This window comes from Nilaparvata lugens, chromosome 12 (genome assembly GCF_014356525.2).
Source record: "Nilaparvata lugens isolate BPH chromosome 12, ASM1435652v1, whole genome shotgun sequence".
Lineage (NCBI taxonomy): Eukaryota > Metazoa > Arthropoda > Insecta > Hemiptera > Delphacidae > Nilaparvata > Nilaparvata lugens.
In genome coordinates this window covers 20,707,645-20,722,391 of record NC_052515.1, presented here as the reverse complement: position 1 = coordinate 20,722,391, position 14,747 = coordinate 20,707,645, and positions in this window count along the sequence as shown.

The following is a 14,747-nucleotide window of genomic DNA, read 5'->3' as shown; positions in this document are numbered from 1 at the left end:
TGGTCGTCTGCTCTCCATAACGTTCACGTTTACATATATATTACTGGTAGTTCTGTAAACAGTAGACCTCCCGCAGTTATAACGACGTCCCAAACCATAAGCACATCCAAACTGATACACTAACTATTTATTTGATCAGATCATGCTTACACAAGATTTAATTATCATATAAAGCTTTCCGGAATTTAGCGCGAGAAAACCAGAAGACATCTAGGCGCCCAGACGAGCTGTTCTTTGCATCCTATTTAATAGTGCATAAAAATTGCATTCAATGAGGCATGCAGTTTATAGTCTACACAGCTGCTAATTTTTTACCAAGTTACATTGAGATATTGAATTGCATGCGTCATGGCATGCAATTTATAGTCAACTTGACAGCTGATTTATGATGAATAATTATTCTATAGTCTGATTTTCACTCTAATATTGACGTATGAAGGAGGCTCCTTTTTCCTTTTATATTATCCTTGAAATGCAAAATTTCCAAAAACCTTGTATATACGTCGACGCGCAATTTAAAAAGGAACATACCTGTCAAATTTCATGAAAATCTATTACCGCGTTTCGCCGTAAATGCACAACAAATAAACATTTAAACATTAAGAGAAATGCCAAACCGTCGACTTGAATCTTAGACCTCACTTCGCTCGGTCAATTATCGTTATCGACATCTGTTTATCTTTATTCTTCGAAAATAATTTGATTGATGAAAGCATGAGCCATCATTAATTAAAAAAACTTAATTCGGAAAAAATAATTGGGGCTTTTATGAGAGCTAATCAATATTCCAGCTTTGTTGTGAAAATACATGGAAGGTTTAAAATGGTATTCTGATGTAGCCAACATTAAATTTTTGCTAAGGTCTGTCTGTTGGCTTGGACTAGCTTGTATTATAATTCAAAATATGAATTTCTTCTAAGGTATAAAAATCAATAATAATATTGTTATTGATTTGATAATAGATAATAAAGATGATTATTTTCATAACACTTTAAAATCTGCTCTGAATTGGGGTAATTTTTCAAAAGTGCACACCAAAAACTGTAAACCAGTTCCATAATAATTTTATTATGGGAGCAAGATGGTGGTGCACCAGTCACGTGGTTTCTGAAAACTTCTCATTTGATCGAAGCCGTACATGCACCGCAACCTCCCATGAACTTGATTTGCGTTTGCCTAGTCCACACGTCGGCCGAGCAAGCTGGCCAAGTCTGGTAAGCGGTAAGCTTGACCGCGTTTGTCTTGCCATCCACACTGCAAGGTGACCAGTGCACTCAAGGTCAGCGTTGGCAGGCGCTGGCTACACGGAGCGCTGCATTCAAAATGGAGTTGGTGGTTGGAAATATTGAATGATAAGAGCACAAACAAACCTTAAAAAAGTAACCCAGTAACAATTAGGCCTTTAGAAACTTAATTACACCGAAAAAACAGCAGAGCAGATGACAAAACAGAGAACATCACGGATTGGCTGACAAGTGTGGATAGTTTGTCAGCGCTGGCCTTCACTCAACAAAAATCGGAGCGATGGCCAGCGCTGGCAAACCACCCATCCACACACTGGAGCTGGTCGTTATTTGTACGAATTGGGCCAATGTGTGGATACATAATAATAATAATTATAATCCTACAATACTATCCTATTATATTAAGCGAGTGATTTCTGTATATCTGTTTATATTTTTATAACTGGTTGTATGGTTTTTTATGTTCAATGGATCTCGAAAACGGCTCTAACGATTTTCACGAAATTTGGAATATAGTAGGTTTATGATTTATAAAAATTCGATTGCACTAGGTAATATTCTAGGTGAATTCGGGAAAGAAACAGTTTTGGGCTGTTTCTGTTGGTCCTTTCCCAATCATTTTAAAGAATTGAGCTCTGTTTATCAATAAATAAATAACAAGTAAAACTCGGTGCCCCAATATTAATAATGCTATAAGACCAATTTCTGTTTTTATGTTTGGATGTTCTTATGCTTAAATTTATATATGTATGTGACCAGATCTCGAAAACGGCTCTAACGATTCTCACGAAATTTGGAACAAAGTAGGTTTATGATACGAAAATTTGATTGCACTAGGTCTAAACCCTGGAATAACTCGCTGAAGGACATTAAAAGGATAAATACGTCCTTGGGAAAACAGCTGGGAATTTTGTCGATACCGTAATGGAAGTGAGTGAGTGAGTGCATGTGTGGGTTATTCCTCAGCTGATCTCACGAGAAGAATAATTCAGCAAGAAACCCTTACTTTTGTTTATTTCGAAGTTGGTTTCGATATTTTTGTTGTGATACTCATTTGCAAAAATTTTAAGGAGATACAAAATTTTAACAATTATAATGATAGATCTTTCATTCGACTCTTCTACAGTTTTTCTGTAAAAATTCACTTTCTCTGGTGGAACAATGTTGTTGAGACCGTCAAATCATGGGGTGCCCACAAGGGGGGGGGCATGGCGCAATTTGCGCCATCACCATTTTTGGGGGGGCATGATTTTTTGTATATTTTATGTCAACATTTTGAATTATGATTAAAAAATCAAGTATTAATAGAGATATCCTAATGTAGTTAATTTTTCCCAACCTTTACAATGTTATATTTTGCTAAGTTTAACTCAATATAAAGCATAAGCACAATAAATTGATATATTTTGTATGCAGGAATTTTAGTATTTTAAGCCTATTAGTTTGAAGGTAATCTTTGACAAAAATAAATTATAACTTCATCATCCCTATTATTCTGATTTCCTTTCTTCATTTCAATTTTTAATGGTCCTGTGTTTGAGTTTCCTTGCTGTTGCAAGAAATATGCGATATTTTTCTCATTTTCACAGTCTCGCCAGTTTTTCGAATTAAACAGAACCGTAATGCAAGATCAATTTAGGGCAACTCAGCTTATACAGCATGAAATTTTCTCTCATTTAAGACCAATCGCAAGTTTCTATCATTTTAGAGACTCTTTAATAACAGTAGAATCGCAGAAAAATGAGAAAATAAAGATCATTATTCAATTGGCTGTAACTTTTGAACGGTATTGAAAACAGAAGTATATGTATAAGTACAGTGAGAATTTGTTGTATTTTTGGGCTTCAAAATTCATAAAATACTTAATTAATTCAATTTGCAGTGATAATTAAGTGTAATATTTAACTATAATTTGGTGTTTTAATTTTTCTAAATTTAAAATTTGCATCTCTATTTATTTTGGACGAAAGTAGAGCTTGAACTTCTTACAGAAGAAACATAACCTATTTTTTGGACATGTAATCAAAATTTGGGAATGGAATAGTTTGGGCCAAGCCTGTTGTTCCTTCCAATCATATTATATGATTTGTTATTGTATCCACGTATAAATAAATAAATAAATAAATAAATATTTCATGGAGTGAAAAGAGGAGAAAATTCATCACAACCTCGACCACTTTTGGATTTTGCATCTGAAGTGTTCCACAAGATACGCAACGTTGCATATGCCAGACTGTGAGAATGGGGAAAATATCACAATTTCTTGCACATTCAAAGTTGCGTATCTTGTGGAACACTTCACATATGAAATCCCAAAAGTAGTCCTGCGCGACCCACTCAATTCATTGGAAATTTATTATCTTTAATATTATATAGAGAATGTTTTTCTCGAAAAATTCAAGGTTCTCGAGATTAAATGGAAACTTAAAAAAATCCAATTTTGGGGTGAAGTTGCCTTCTGGTGTGTCAGCAAATTTCAGATAGAATTCAGCGCCCCATGTATAGGACCATCGAAAAAAATTATGTCGGGGCTGTTTCCTGAAAAACGACCATTTGACTGGACTATAAGTTGTTATCCTATTATAATAGCGAGCAGTTTATGTACATCTGTTTATATTTTTCCATTTCTATATCTGGTTATCTGCTATCTGGTTATTTATGTTCAACGGATCTCGGAAACGGCTCTAACGATTTTCACGAAATTCGGAATATAGTAGGTTTATGATATCAAAATTCGATTGCACTAGGTCTCATCCTGAGAAAACTCCCTGAAGAACATGAAAAGGATAATTCATCCTTGGAAAAACAGATGATGATTTCGTCTGTGAATAAATCACAGACGAAATATATTGTTCGTAGTGAATAAATCAAATTCGGGTAAGTAACAGTTTTGGGCTGTGCCTGTGTACTTCCCCAATCATTTTTAAGAAATATTATCAATGAAATAAATCGGTTTATCAATGAATAAATAACGAGCAAAGCTTGGTGCCTGGATATTTGGTATTAATAGATAGAATTCAAAATGCACTTGTTCAGATGATATCTTTATCGAAATAATTTCGGGGCTGTTTCCTGAAAAACGACCATTTGACTGGACTATAATTGTTATCCTATTATAATACGAGCAGTTTAGTACATCTGTTTATATTTTTCCATTTCTATATCTGGTTATCTGGCTATCTGGTTATTTATGTCAACGGATCTCGGAACGGCTCTAACGATTTTCACGAAATTCGGAATATAGTAGGTTTGATATCAAAATTCGATTGCACTAGGCTCTCCCTGAGAAAACTCCCTGAAGAACATGAAAAGGATAATTCATCCTTGGAAAAACAGATGATGATTTCGTCTGTGAATAAATCACAGACGAATATATTTTTCGTAGTGGAATAAATCAAAATTCGGGTAAGTAACAGTTTTGGGCTGTGCCTGTTAGTACTTCCCCAATCATTTTTTAAAATGATTATCAATGAATAATCTGTTTATCAATGAATAAATAACGAGCAAAGCTCGGTGCCTCGATATTTGGTATTAATATATAGAATTTTCAATCTGTGCTCAGTTGATGTTGTGCTTTTTGAAAAACTTGAAATTTTAATTTAACCTCAAAAGATACCGTAAACTGTCAACAACAAAATTTACAGTAGTGCGTTCATGGGAGGTTGCGGTGCATGCACGACTTCGACCAAGGACAGTGGAATGCGTTTGGTGGGAGCCATCTTGGAGCTCTATTTGGATCAAAGCACTCCTATTGGTAGAGAGTTTGAGCTTTGGTCGTCTGCTCTCCATTATAACGTTCACGTTTACATAATATATTACTAGTAGTTCTGTGAACAGTAGACCTCGCGCAGTTATAACGACGTCTCAAACCATAAGCACATCCACACTGATACACTAACTATTTATTTGATCAGATTATGCTTACACAAGAGTTAATTATCATATATGCTTTCCGGAATTTAGCGCGAGAAAACCAGAAGATATTATTGAACGAAAATTCTAAATAAATGCTGCAAATCACCCCGAAGACCTCTGCTACTGCAGACATTGACAACAGGGCTAACAGCTAGGGCTGGCAACTAATTTTTGGATAGTAGTTCTCATCGAATTTCCATCTAGCTGTTAGCCCTGTGTCAATGTCTGCAGTAGCAAGGTCTTCGGGGTGATCTGCAGCATTAATTTAGGATTTTCGTTCAATAATAATTATATATTAATTAGCATTTGAATAAATGCATTCTCTATTTAATTCCATCTAAAACCAGAAGACATCTAGGCGCCCAGACGAGCTGTTCTTTGCATCCTATTAAATAGTGCATAAAAATTGCATTCAATGAGGCATGCAATTTATAGTCTACACAGCTGCTAATTTTTTACCAAGTTACATTGAGATATTGAATTGCATGCGTCATGGCATGCAATTTATAGTCAACTTGACAGCTGATTTATGATGAATAATTCTATAGTCTTATTTTCACTCTAATATTGACGTATGAAGGAGGCTCCTTTTTCCTTTTATATTATCCTTGAAATGCAAAATTTCCAAAAAAAAACCTTGTATATACGTCGACGCGCAATTTAAAAAGGAACATACCTGTCATATTTCATGAAAATCTATTACCGCGTTTCGCCGTAAATGCGCAACATATACACATTCAAACATTTAAACATTAAGAGAAATGCCAAACCGTCGACTTGAATCTTAGACCTCACTTCGCTCGGTCAATTATCGTTATCGACACCTGTTTATCTTTATTCTTCGAAAATAATTTAATTGATGACAGCATGAGCCATTATTAATTAAAAAAACTTAATTCGGGAAAAATAATTGGGGCTTTTATGAGAACTAATCATATTCCAGCTTTGTTGTGAAAAACATGGAAGGTTTTAAAATGGTATTCTGATGTAGCCAACATTAAATTTTTGCTAAGGTCTGTCTGTTGGCTGGACTAGCTTGTATTATAATTCAAAATATGATTTCTTCTAAGGTATAAAAACAATAAAATAATTATTGTGATAATATATTGTTATTGATTGATAATAATAAGATGATTATTTTCATAACACCTTACAATCTGCTCTGAATAGGGTAATTTCAAAAGTGCACACCAAAAACTGTAAACCAGTTCCATAATAATTATGGGAGTGGTGCATCAGTCACGTGGTTTCTGAAAACTTCTCATTCGATCGAAGCCGTACATGCACCGCAACCTCCCATGAACTTGATTTGCGTTTGCCTAGTCCACACGTCGGCCGAGCAAGCTGGCCAAGTCTGGTAAGCGGTAAGCTTGGCCGCGTTTGTCTTGCCATCCACACTGCAAGGTGACCAGTGCACTCAAGGTCAGCGTTGGCAAGCGCTGCACGGAGCGCTGCATTCAAAATGGAGTTGGTGGTTGGAAATATTGAATGATAAGAGCACAAACAAACCTTAAAAAAGTAACCCAGTAACAATTAGGCCTATAGAAACTTAATTACACCGAAAAAACAGCAGAGCAGATGACAAAACAGAGAACATCACGGATTGGCTGACAAGTGTGGATAGTTTGTCAGCGCTGACCTTCACTCAACAAAAATCGGAGCGATGGCCAGCGCTGGCAAACGACTCATCCACACACTGAAGCTGGTCGTTATTTGTACGCATTGGGCCAATGTGTGGATACATAATAATAATTATAATCCATTTTAAAGAATTGAGTTCTGTTTATCAATAAATAAATAAAAAGCGAAACTCGGTGCCCCAATATTAATAATGCTATAAGACCAATTTATGTTTATATGTTTGGATGTTCTTATGCTTATATTTAAATCTGTATGTGACCGGATCTCGAAAACGGCTCTAACGATTCTCACGAAATTTGGAACAAAGTAGGTTTATGATATGAAAATTTGATTGCACTAGGTATAAACCCTGGAATAACTCGCTGAAGGACATTAAAAGGATAAATACGTCCTTGGGAAAACAGCTGGGAATTGTGTCGATACCGCAATGGAAGTGAGTGAGCGAGTGCATGTGTGGGTTATTCCTCAGCTGATCTCACGAGAAGAATAATTCAGCAAGAACCCCTTACTTTTGTTTATTTCGAAGTTGGTTTCAATATTTTTTTTGTGATACTCATTTGCAAAAAAAGGAATACAAAATTTTCGACTCTTCTACAGTTTTTCTGTAAAAATTCACTTTCTCTGGTGGAACAATGATGTTGAGACCGTCAAATTAATTACGAAAAAGGGCTTAAAGCTGAAAATATAAACCTAACTTATTGGCTTTCTTCTAAAAATGTATTGAGCCTCGATACCTACTCAAATCGGGGTCGCAGAGAACCACCAGCCCTTATTAAAACCTTAGACCAGTTATAGAATAGACACGCTGGGAAGTCCAGCCTCTGAAGCCAACATCTACTGCCACATTGCCTCATCGTACGTCATGATCTGATAGAAAACTTTTCTGTAGTTTGTCTACATTGTTTTCCATATCAGATTGTGTCCATTTCAGATGGAAGTAAATTATTATTTATGAAAATGGACATAATCTGCTATGGAAAACAATGTAAACAAACTCTACAGAAAAAGTTTCTATCCGATGCTGACGTCACGATAGGGCGACATGGCAGTAGACGTTTGGCTTCATCGACTTTTAGTATGAATTATAATGGGGTGTGTCTATTCTATAACTGGTCTAAGCTTAAAACCACCACAACCAAAAAAATGGGACAAATTGTGCTATTTTCAAACTGATGACTGAATGATAAATCACAACAATTTTTTTCTCATACACTTTCAATGTTATCTGTTATATCCTGAAAAAGGACGTAGGAGTGAGTCAATTTTGTTGTTCAACGAACTTGACCTGTAAATAGGTTCTAAGAATATGTGTTTAAAATTTGAAGCAGATTGATAGATTCTTTCTAAAGTTATTGTAGAACGTACAACAGACGGACAACGACTTTGGCCTTGAATGAGTCAGAAGTAAGAACTCGCTAACGCTCGTTCAATTATAGTCCAAACATAATTACTTTTGACTTGGAGGGGCATGCGCAGCAGAGAAAGGTAGGGGTGTCGTTCTATACCGGCCAACATTCTCTTACAAAGTTATCTGTTTGAGCACTGTCTAAGCACTAAGTTACCTGTCTAAGCACTGATTCGACTGAGTTTAATCGATAAATTGGCAACTGCGCTTCTATCTATGATCCTATTCATCACTGTAATTGGCTGATCTCCCTCTGATTTCTCTGCGCCGCATATTCCTCCAAGTCGAAAGTGATTTTTTATGGACTAAAGTAAGGTTTTTTTTCTAAGTAAAATGAGCTATTTTGCAAGTCAAGTTTACAAGAGCAGAAACTTGAATTTACTTCTCCAATGTAGACTCTTCATCAATTTTTGTTGATTATGACTGACTTTTGAATTCAACATGAGTCTGAGGTACAATCTAACCCGCAAATGGAAAAATGAGATAAAAACAGTTGTCAGTCAATGTAGAATGTATAAAAACAACGAAATATATCTTTTTCACTTTATAATAATATTATGAAGCCTACTATTATGAAGTCATAAGGAGGCCTGTAGTTATATAGCGGTTGTGCAAATCTGATTCAGTCATTTTAATACAGCCAATTAAAGGTTATGTACCTGTTAGGGGAACTTTCAACTTCCAAGTCATCAATGATTGAGCATTAACTCGTCAGTATCTGTGAGGTCATGGACAAAACCACCAGCTATTGTTGTGGATTCTTTTGGACTCCAATTTCCGCGACTAGATTTGAGTAATTACCTCTCATCCACTGGGGAAAACATGGAGAATGATTCAGGATTGAAGTACCAGTTTATTATAACCGGAAATTGTGGGTTGGAGTCATTAGAAAGGGTGAAAGAAAAGAGCTTTCAACAAAGCAAAGCCTCACCGACGGGGAAACGAATTTAACTTGTTGATATTGCTTTCATTAACTGCTTCTTCAAACTCCAGCACCCTATTCTCTCTACTCTTCTTCCTCTTTCCTCCCTCTTTTCCAACTTCTCATTCTTCTTCTTCATCACCACCTCCTCCTCCTCCTCCTCCTCCTCCTCTCCCCCCACTCATCACCCCACTCCTTCTCCTTACCCTTCTTCTCCTCTACATCTCCTTCTACCTCCTCATCCCCTGCTTCGCAAGCACATTTTATTTGTATTCGTCTTCATCAAGCAAATTATTTTCCTTTCGGAAAATCTTTTCTCTGTTCTGTAGGCTATCATCAGATAAAATATGACTGAGAGTTTTTCCTGAGGTTTCATACTTCAAAGAGTTTTGGTTTTGTTGATGTATATCACGGTTTGTACTCGTAGAATCTGTTAGTCTTATTCACTACAGTATGAGGGATAAAATTGAAATGTTGATGGAGAGTTACCCAGTAGCATTCGAAAAATAACAGGTCTAAGGCCCGGTTTCAATGATGATTATTAAATCTTCAGGTTTAAAAATCCATTAGATTTGAAATTTGTCCGATAAACATGCCTTAATTTTCTAATGGCGATGGATTAATGATGGTTGCCAATTAGGGATAGTTGCTGGTTGGTGATATGATGACTGCTTAAACCTTTCTGTTATCCTCCCTCCAAGTATAGTGTATATATTATCATATACAGTATTTCCAAGTACTTTGTGAATATCCCTCTTTCACCTACAAGATATTTCTCAATACTTTCAGTGAAATTCATTTCAATATAAAATGTTCCTAATAATCAAGTAGCCTACTATTGAACTCAATCTATTTTTCAGTGAATTCAAGTGAACTGTGAAATTTATAATACTAATATGGATATTGACTAGTAGAGCTGTACATTCTACAGATTCTCCAATAGGCCAATTCATCCTTATAGATAAACAGATAGATATACACTTTATTTTTTAATTGTTACTAGGCTTGTCGCCTTATACAGAGTGTTTGGCAGAAAATGTACCACAGGTAGCACCAAGGTGTTTTACCAAACAACACAAAATTAATATAATACAAAAATGTAGATTATCCTTCAGTTTCCCCGAAAAAATCTAATTTTCCTATAAAATTCATCTTAATAGAAATCAATCTTCATGTAAAATCATTGTTTTCCAAGAGTGGGAAAATTCTGATAAAAAGTAAGTTTGTAGAGATAGACTATTGGGATATTTATAAGAAAAATTTAATTTTAATAAAAATCTTGACTTTTGTATCTTACCTTACTTTTTCTCTCCCTATCATTTTTGATGATGTACTTGAATTAATCAATAAAGAATATGAATATGAAGGGACTTTTTAAGGGATGAATGGTGGAATGAAGATACCTTACTGTAATATTCATACTTGAAGAAGATAAAAATGTTTAGTTGCTCAAAAATCTAAAAAGAAAATGTCTCCAACATTATCTGATCGACAAAATCCATGACAAACCATTCGAATTTGTTGAACAACGGTATTTTCATATGTCCAATCACAGAATACAAAATAATACAACATGCTGTATTTATATTCTGTGGTCCAATGTTGAGAGGTTGAGACCGATATATTTTTACGGAACTTAGATTGTTCCAAGATTGAACGGAAATTTAGGTCTCTCCCCACTCTTCAACAAGCTCATGTTGTTTAGAAGAGATAATAATGGCCAATGTTTCTCCTCTCAAAATATCGCATTATCTGCTGGACGGGAAGAGCTTCAAGCTAGAGTTGAGAAGTGGAATGAAAGAGAGAGTCGATTGCCTCTCTAGCAGCTTAGGAACTTTTATAGTGAAGAATTGTTCCATAATTATTTAGGTATTGTGTCACCTCAATTGGCCCCAGAATTGATATGTAATGAGGAGAAGATTATATTTCTCAACAGATAATAGATTCACATAAGGAGGCTATTTGGTTTTAATACACCACAAAAAATAAAATATGCAACCAAAAGATCAGACCTACTGACTGATTTTATTTATAATGGATTTATTGAATGTATTGCTTTTTATAAAGGGTGATTTGAACTATCCGCCTTTTGAAATTTCTATTGAAGTATAATATACATTTATTATACAGGAGGATTGACATGACCTCCTTTGAACAATAAAAAAAAATGTTATTTCATCAACATAGTTCCTCTTTCAATGGGAATGGACTTTATTAATGATTTATTGGAGAAATAAAACGAAGCTCAATGCCAGGCTGCACGTATGTCTATTATTGAATTTTACCGTCATAGGATCACGTCACCTAACAGGAGAACCAATTATCATCAAATCTGGCAAAAATGCGGTGACATCATCATATGGTGGTTAACTTCAATAGACGAGAGTGCAACTGAGAGAAACTAGTTTGTTGAGCAAAAAGGTAGTGATGATTTCAATATGAACTGCCATTGAAATTTAATCAACTGTCTTTCATTAATCAATCAGAACAATCAACTAGAAAAATTGAGGTTAGCTACACACACAACGATTCTTGGACGTACAATTTTTTTCCATCCTCATAAATTCTATTAGATTAAACTGATTATTCCAAACAAATAATATTTGTCAAGTTCCGTTCAATCTGATAGAATTCAAGGACGGCAAAATATCGTACGAACAAAAATCGGTGTGTGTAGCTAGCATAACTGGCTTTACATTGAAGCTAGTGTGATGAACAAAAAGAGGTATATCTTATATTATCTTCTAAGATAACTTTATGATGAAGGATGAACATGAAGGAATAGGAAAATGATACAAGTAAAGGAAAACTCAGTATTTGAGTGAGTTGGAAGAGTTATCTATTTTCTCTATTGGGTTCCTCAGTAAGAAAACAGAAGAAAGACCAAATATATTGCTTCCTTCGGTTTCGATGACCGCAGAAATGTTTGTTGATATCATCATCGCCATCATAATCATGAATGGTGACAATGACGAATGTGATAGCCATGATGATGATGCTGCTAGTTACCGTTATTATTTGAGAAGAGAAGTGACAGTCCATTCAGAATCAATGGCCATAGAGCTATATTGATACTTCTCTCTGTGTCTTCATTGTCAATGTTTCTTCTATCCTCTCTTACACTCACTTTCTATCTTCCATCTCATTTTGTTTTGTTCTTCTCATACTACACCCCATCCTCATATCCATCCCCTCTTACTTCTCTTCTTGTTTGTTATTACAATTTCACCTCCTTGTATTACTCAAAAACTTCTTCCTCGTCAACCTCTTTCTCCTCCTATTCTTTCTCCCCTCCTCATTATAATATTTTCCCTTACAGTTTTTCTGATCCTTACAACTCTTCCTCCACTTTCCTCTCATATCTCCTCTTCATTCTCTTTCCTTTATCTTATTGGCCTTTATTTTTTCAATTTCTTTCCATTCTATCCTTCCCCTTCTCCTCTTATTCTTATGTTTCTTCATCTTCTCCTTTTTATTCTTCTTCTTCATCTTCCTTCTTCATCTTCCTTCTCCTCTTCCTCCCCCTCTTCTTCATCCTCATCCTTCTCTTCCTCCTCCTCCTCCACCTTCTCATCCTACTCCTCCTCCTCCTACTCGTTCTCCTCCTCCTTATCTCCTGCTCCTCCTCCTCCTCCTCCTGCTCCTCCTCCTTATCTCCTGCTCCTCCTCCTCCTTCTGCTCATCCTCCTTATCTCCTGCTCCTCCTTCTGCTCCTCCACCTCCTCCTCCACCATTTCCTACACCTCCTCCTTTCCTTTTTTCTACTCCTCCTCCACCTTTTTTTCCTGTACCAATTCTTGCTCTTCTCCCTCCATTCTTCATTACTTTCTCTCTCTCCATCATCCTTTTCCACCACCCCATACTTACAACAAAGCAATATTGTTTCCCCCCTTCTCTCATGTGTGAGAGTGTAAACTAAAAGATCCTTCGAGACTCCCCCCTTCTCCAACTGCGCCCCACTGGCCACGAAATTCACTTACGACATCTTCACTGTCCATTTGACTTATCCACCATTTTTATCACTGCCACCATTGACAGGGTGCTTTCTGTTGTGATCGATAAAACAGCTGAACTCAAATTCTTCACTGAATTTCAGTGGTCCTCTTCTAAAACTCTCCATGAATTTCTGTGGTTCATATTTTTGAAGAACAACAACAATAATGAGCTACTAAAAATAAAAATGGAAGAATACAAAGGGAAGAATAGTATCCTCAATTTTTATATAGTCTCTTCCATCAATAAATTAGTATAGCTAAAAATATGACTACTCACAGAATAAATTCAAATTAATCTGAGAAATCCACGTTCAATCTAATAAATCTGAATGAAATTCAAAGCCTACATTACAACACTTGCCTTCCATAACTTGTGCTCAAAATGCACTCCCTTCAGATAAAGTTAGCAGAAAGTGTGTGGTGGGGGGGGGGTGCAGACCGAATCAAACCCCCATCAAATCGTATTTCGTCTTCAATCGGCGACGCTCAATCCTGTTGCTTCAGAAACCCCTTCATCCCCGCACCCTTAACCACAGCCTCCCAACCCTTCAAATATCTTCCAGTGAGTGATATAAGTCATCTTCGATACCTACCCCCTTCGCACTAACCTCACCCCTCTTCACCATACCTTTCAGTTCCTTCAACCCCGAATTCCCCCCCCCCCCCGTATCGTGAGTCACGTCTGCATCGAGTCACGTACCATATTGGGTTCTCCTATCTATTGCTGTATCATATCATCACACTCATACATATACAGTCACATATGAAGCGATCAACAGGGCACCCCTATGAAGATTGTGTCAGAGACATTGTCTAGAGTGGAGCAGCTTGGTATGCTTCAATGAATCTAGCTGACGAGACGATTTTTAAAGTTTGGATATTATTCAACTGTCAACTGCCAGGAAGTTTGGATTGTTGGGTTGTGGCTTTGTGGATTGTTTCCAGCTTGAGAGGATTTGTGATTGGTTTGTGGAAACTATGATATGGTTCATTAGAGTCTGGATGATCTCATAAGAGGAGTAGATGCTTCGAGTACACAATATTTCTTGAAAATAATTTGAAGCTTCATATTATTGATTGCTAACTTACTTGGTGCTGGAATTTAATTGTTTGTTCAATTTTGTCTTACATGTCCACGTTTGAGTTGATGATCTAAGAAAAAAATATCGAGTAACCTGGTTGGCTCAGGTCTGGTGTCAGAGTTTTCAGGTCGAACCTGATCAATTTTAGGGCCTCTGGCATGACCCAATGACTGTTTTTAGACAGCCAGGACCGACAGTTGAACGTGTCTATCCAAAACAAGGGAGTGGCCCGAAAAAAAGATCAATCCCGGGACGGGATTCGAAACCGGGCCTCTGAATTATAAAGCCAGCATCTAATTCACTCGACTACGGCCACTCCTAGAATTTCGTGTCTCACTCTTTGAATGTATTCTATCTCATTTTCGAATAGTTGTGTCACAATAATTATTGTTTGTGGAATGGAGAAAGTTTGATTTGATTTCTAATCTAACTTTTTTAGATAAATGAATAAATATTGAACTTGGATTTCATTTGAATTCTACGAGTACTTGGTAGTACTTGAGGAGTTTAATTCTCACTTATTAGCATTTAATTCGAAATACA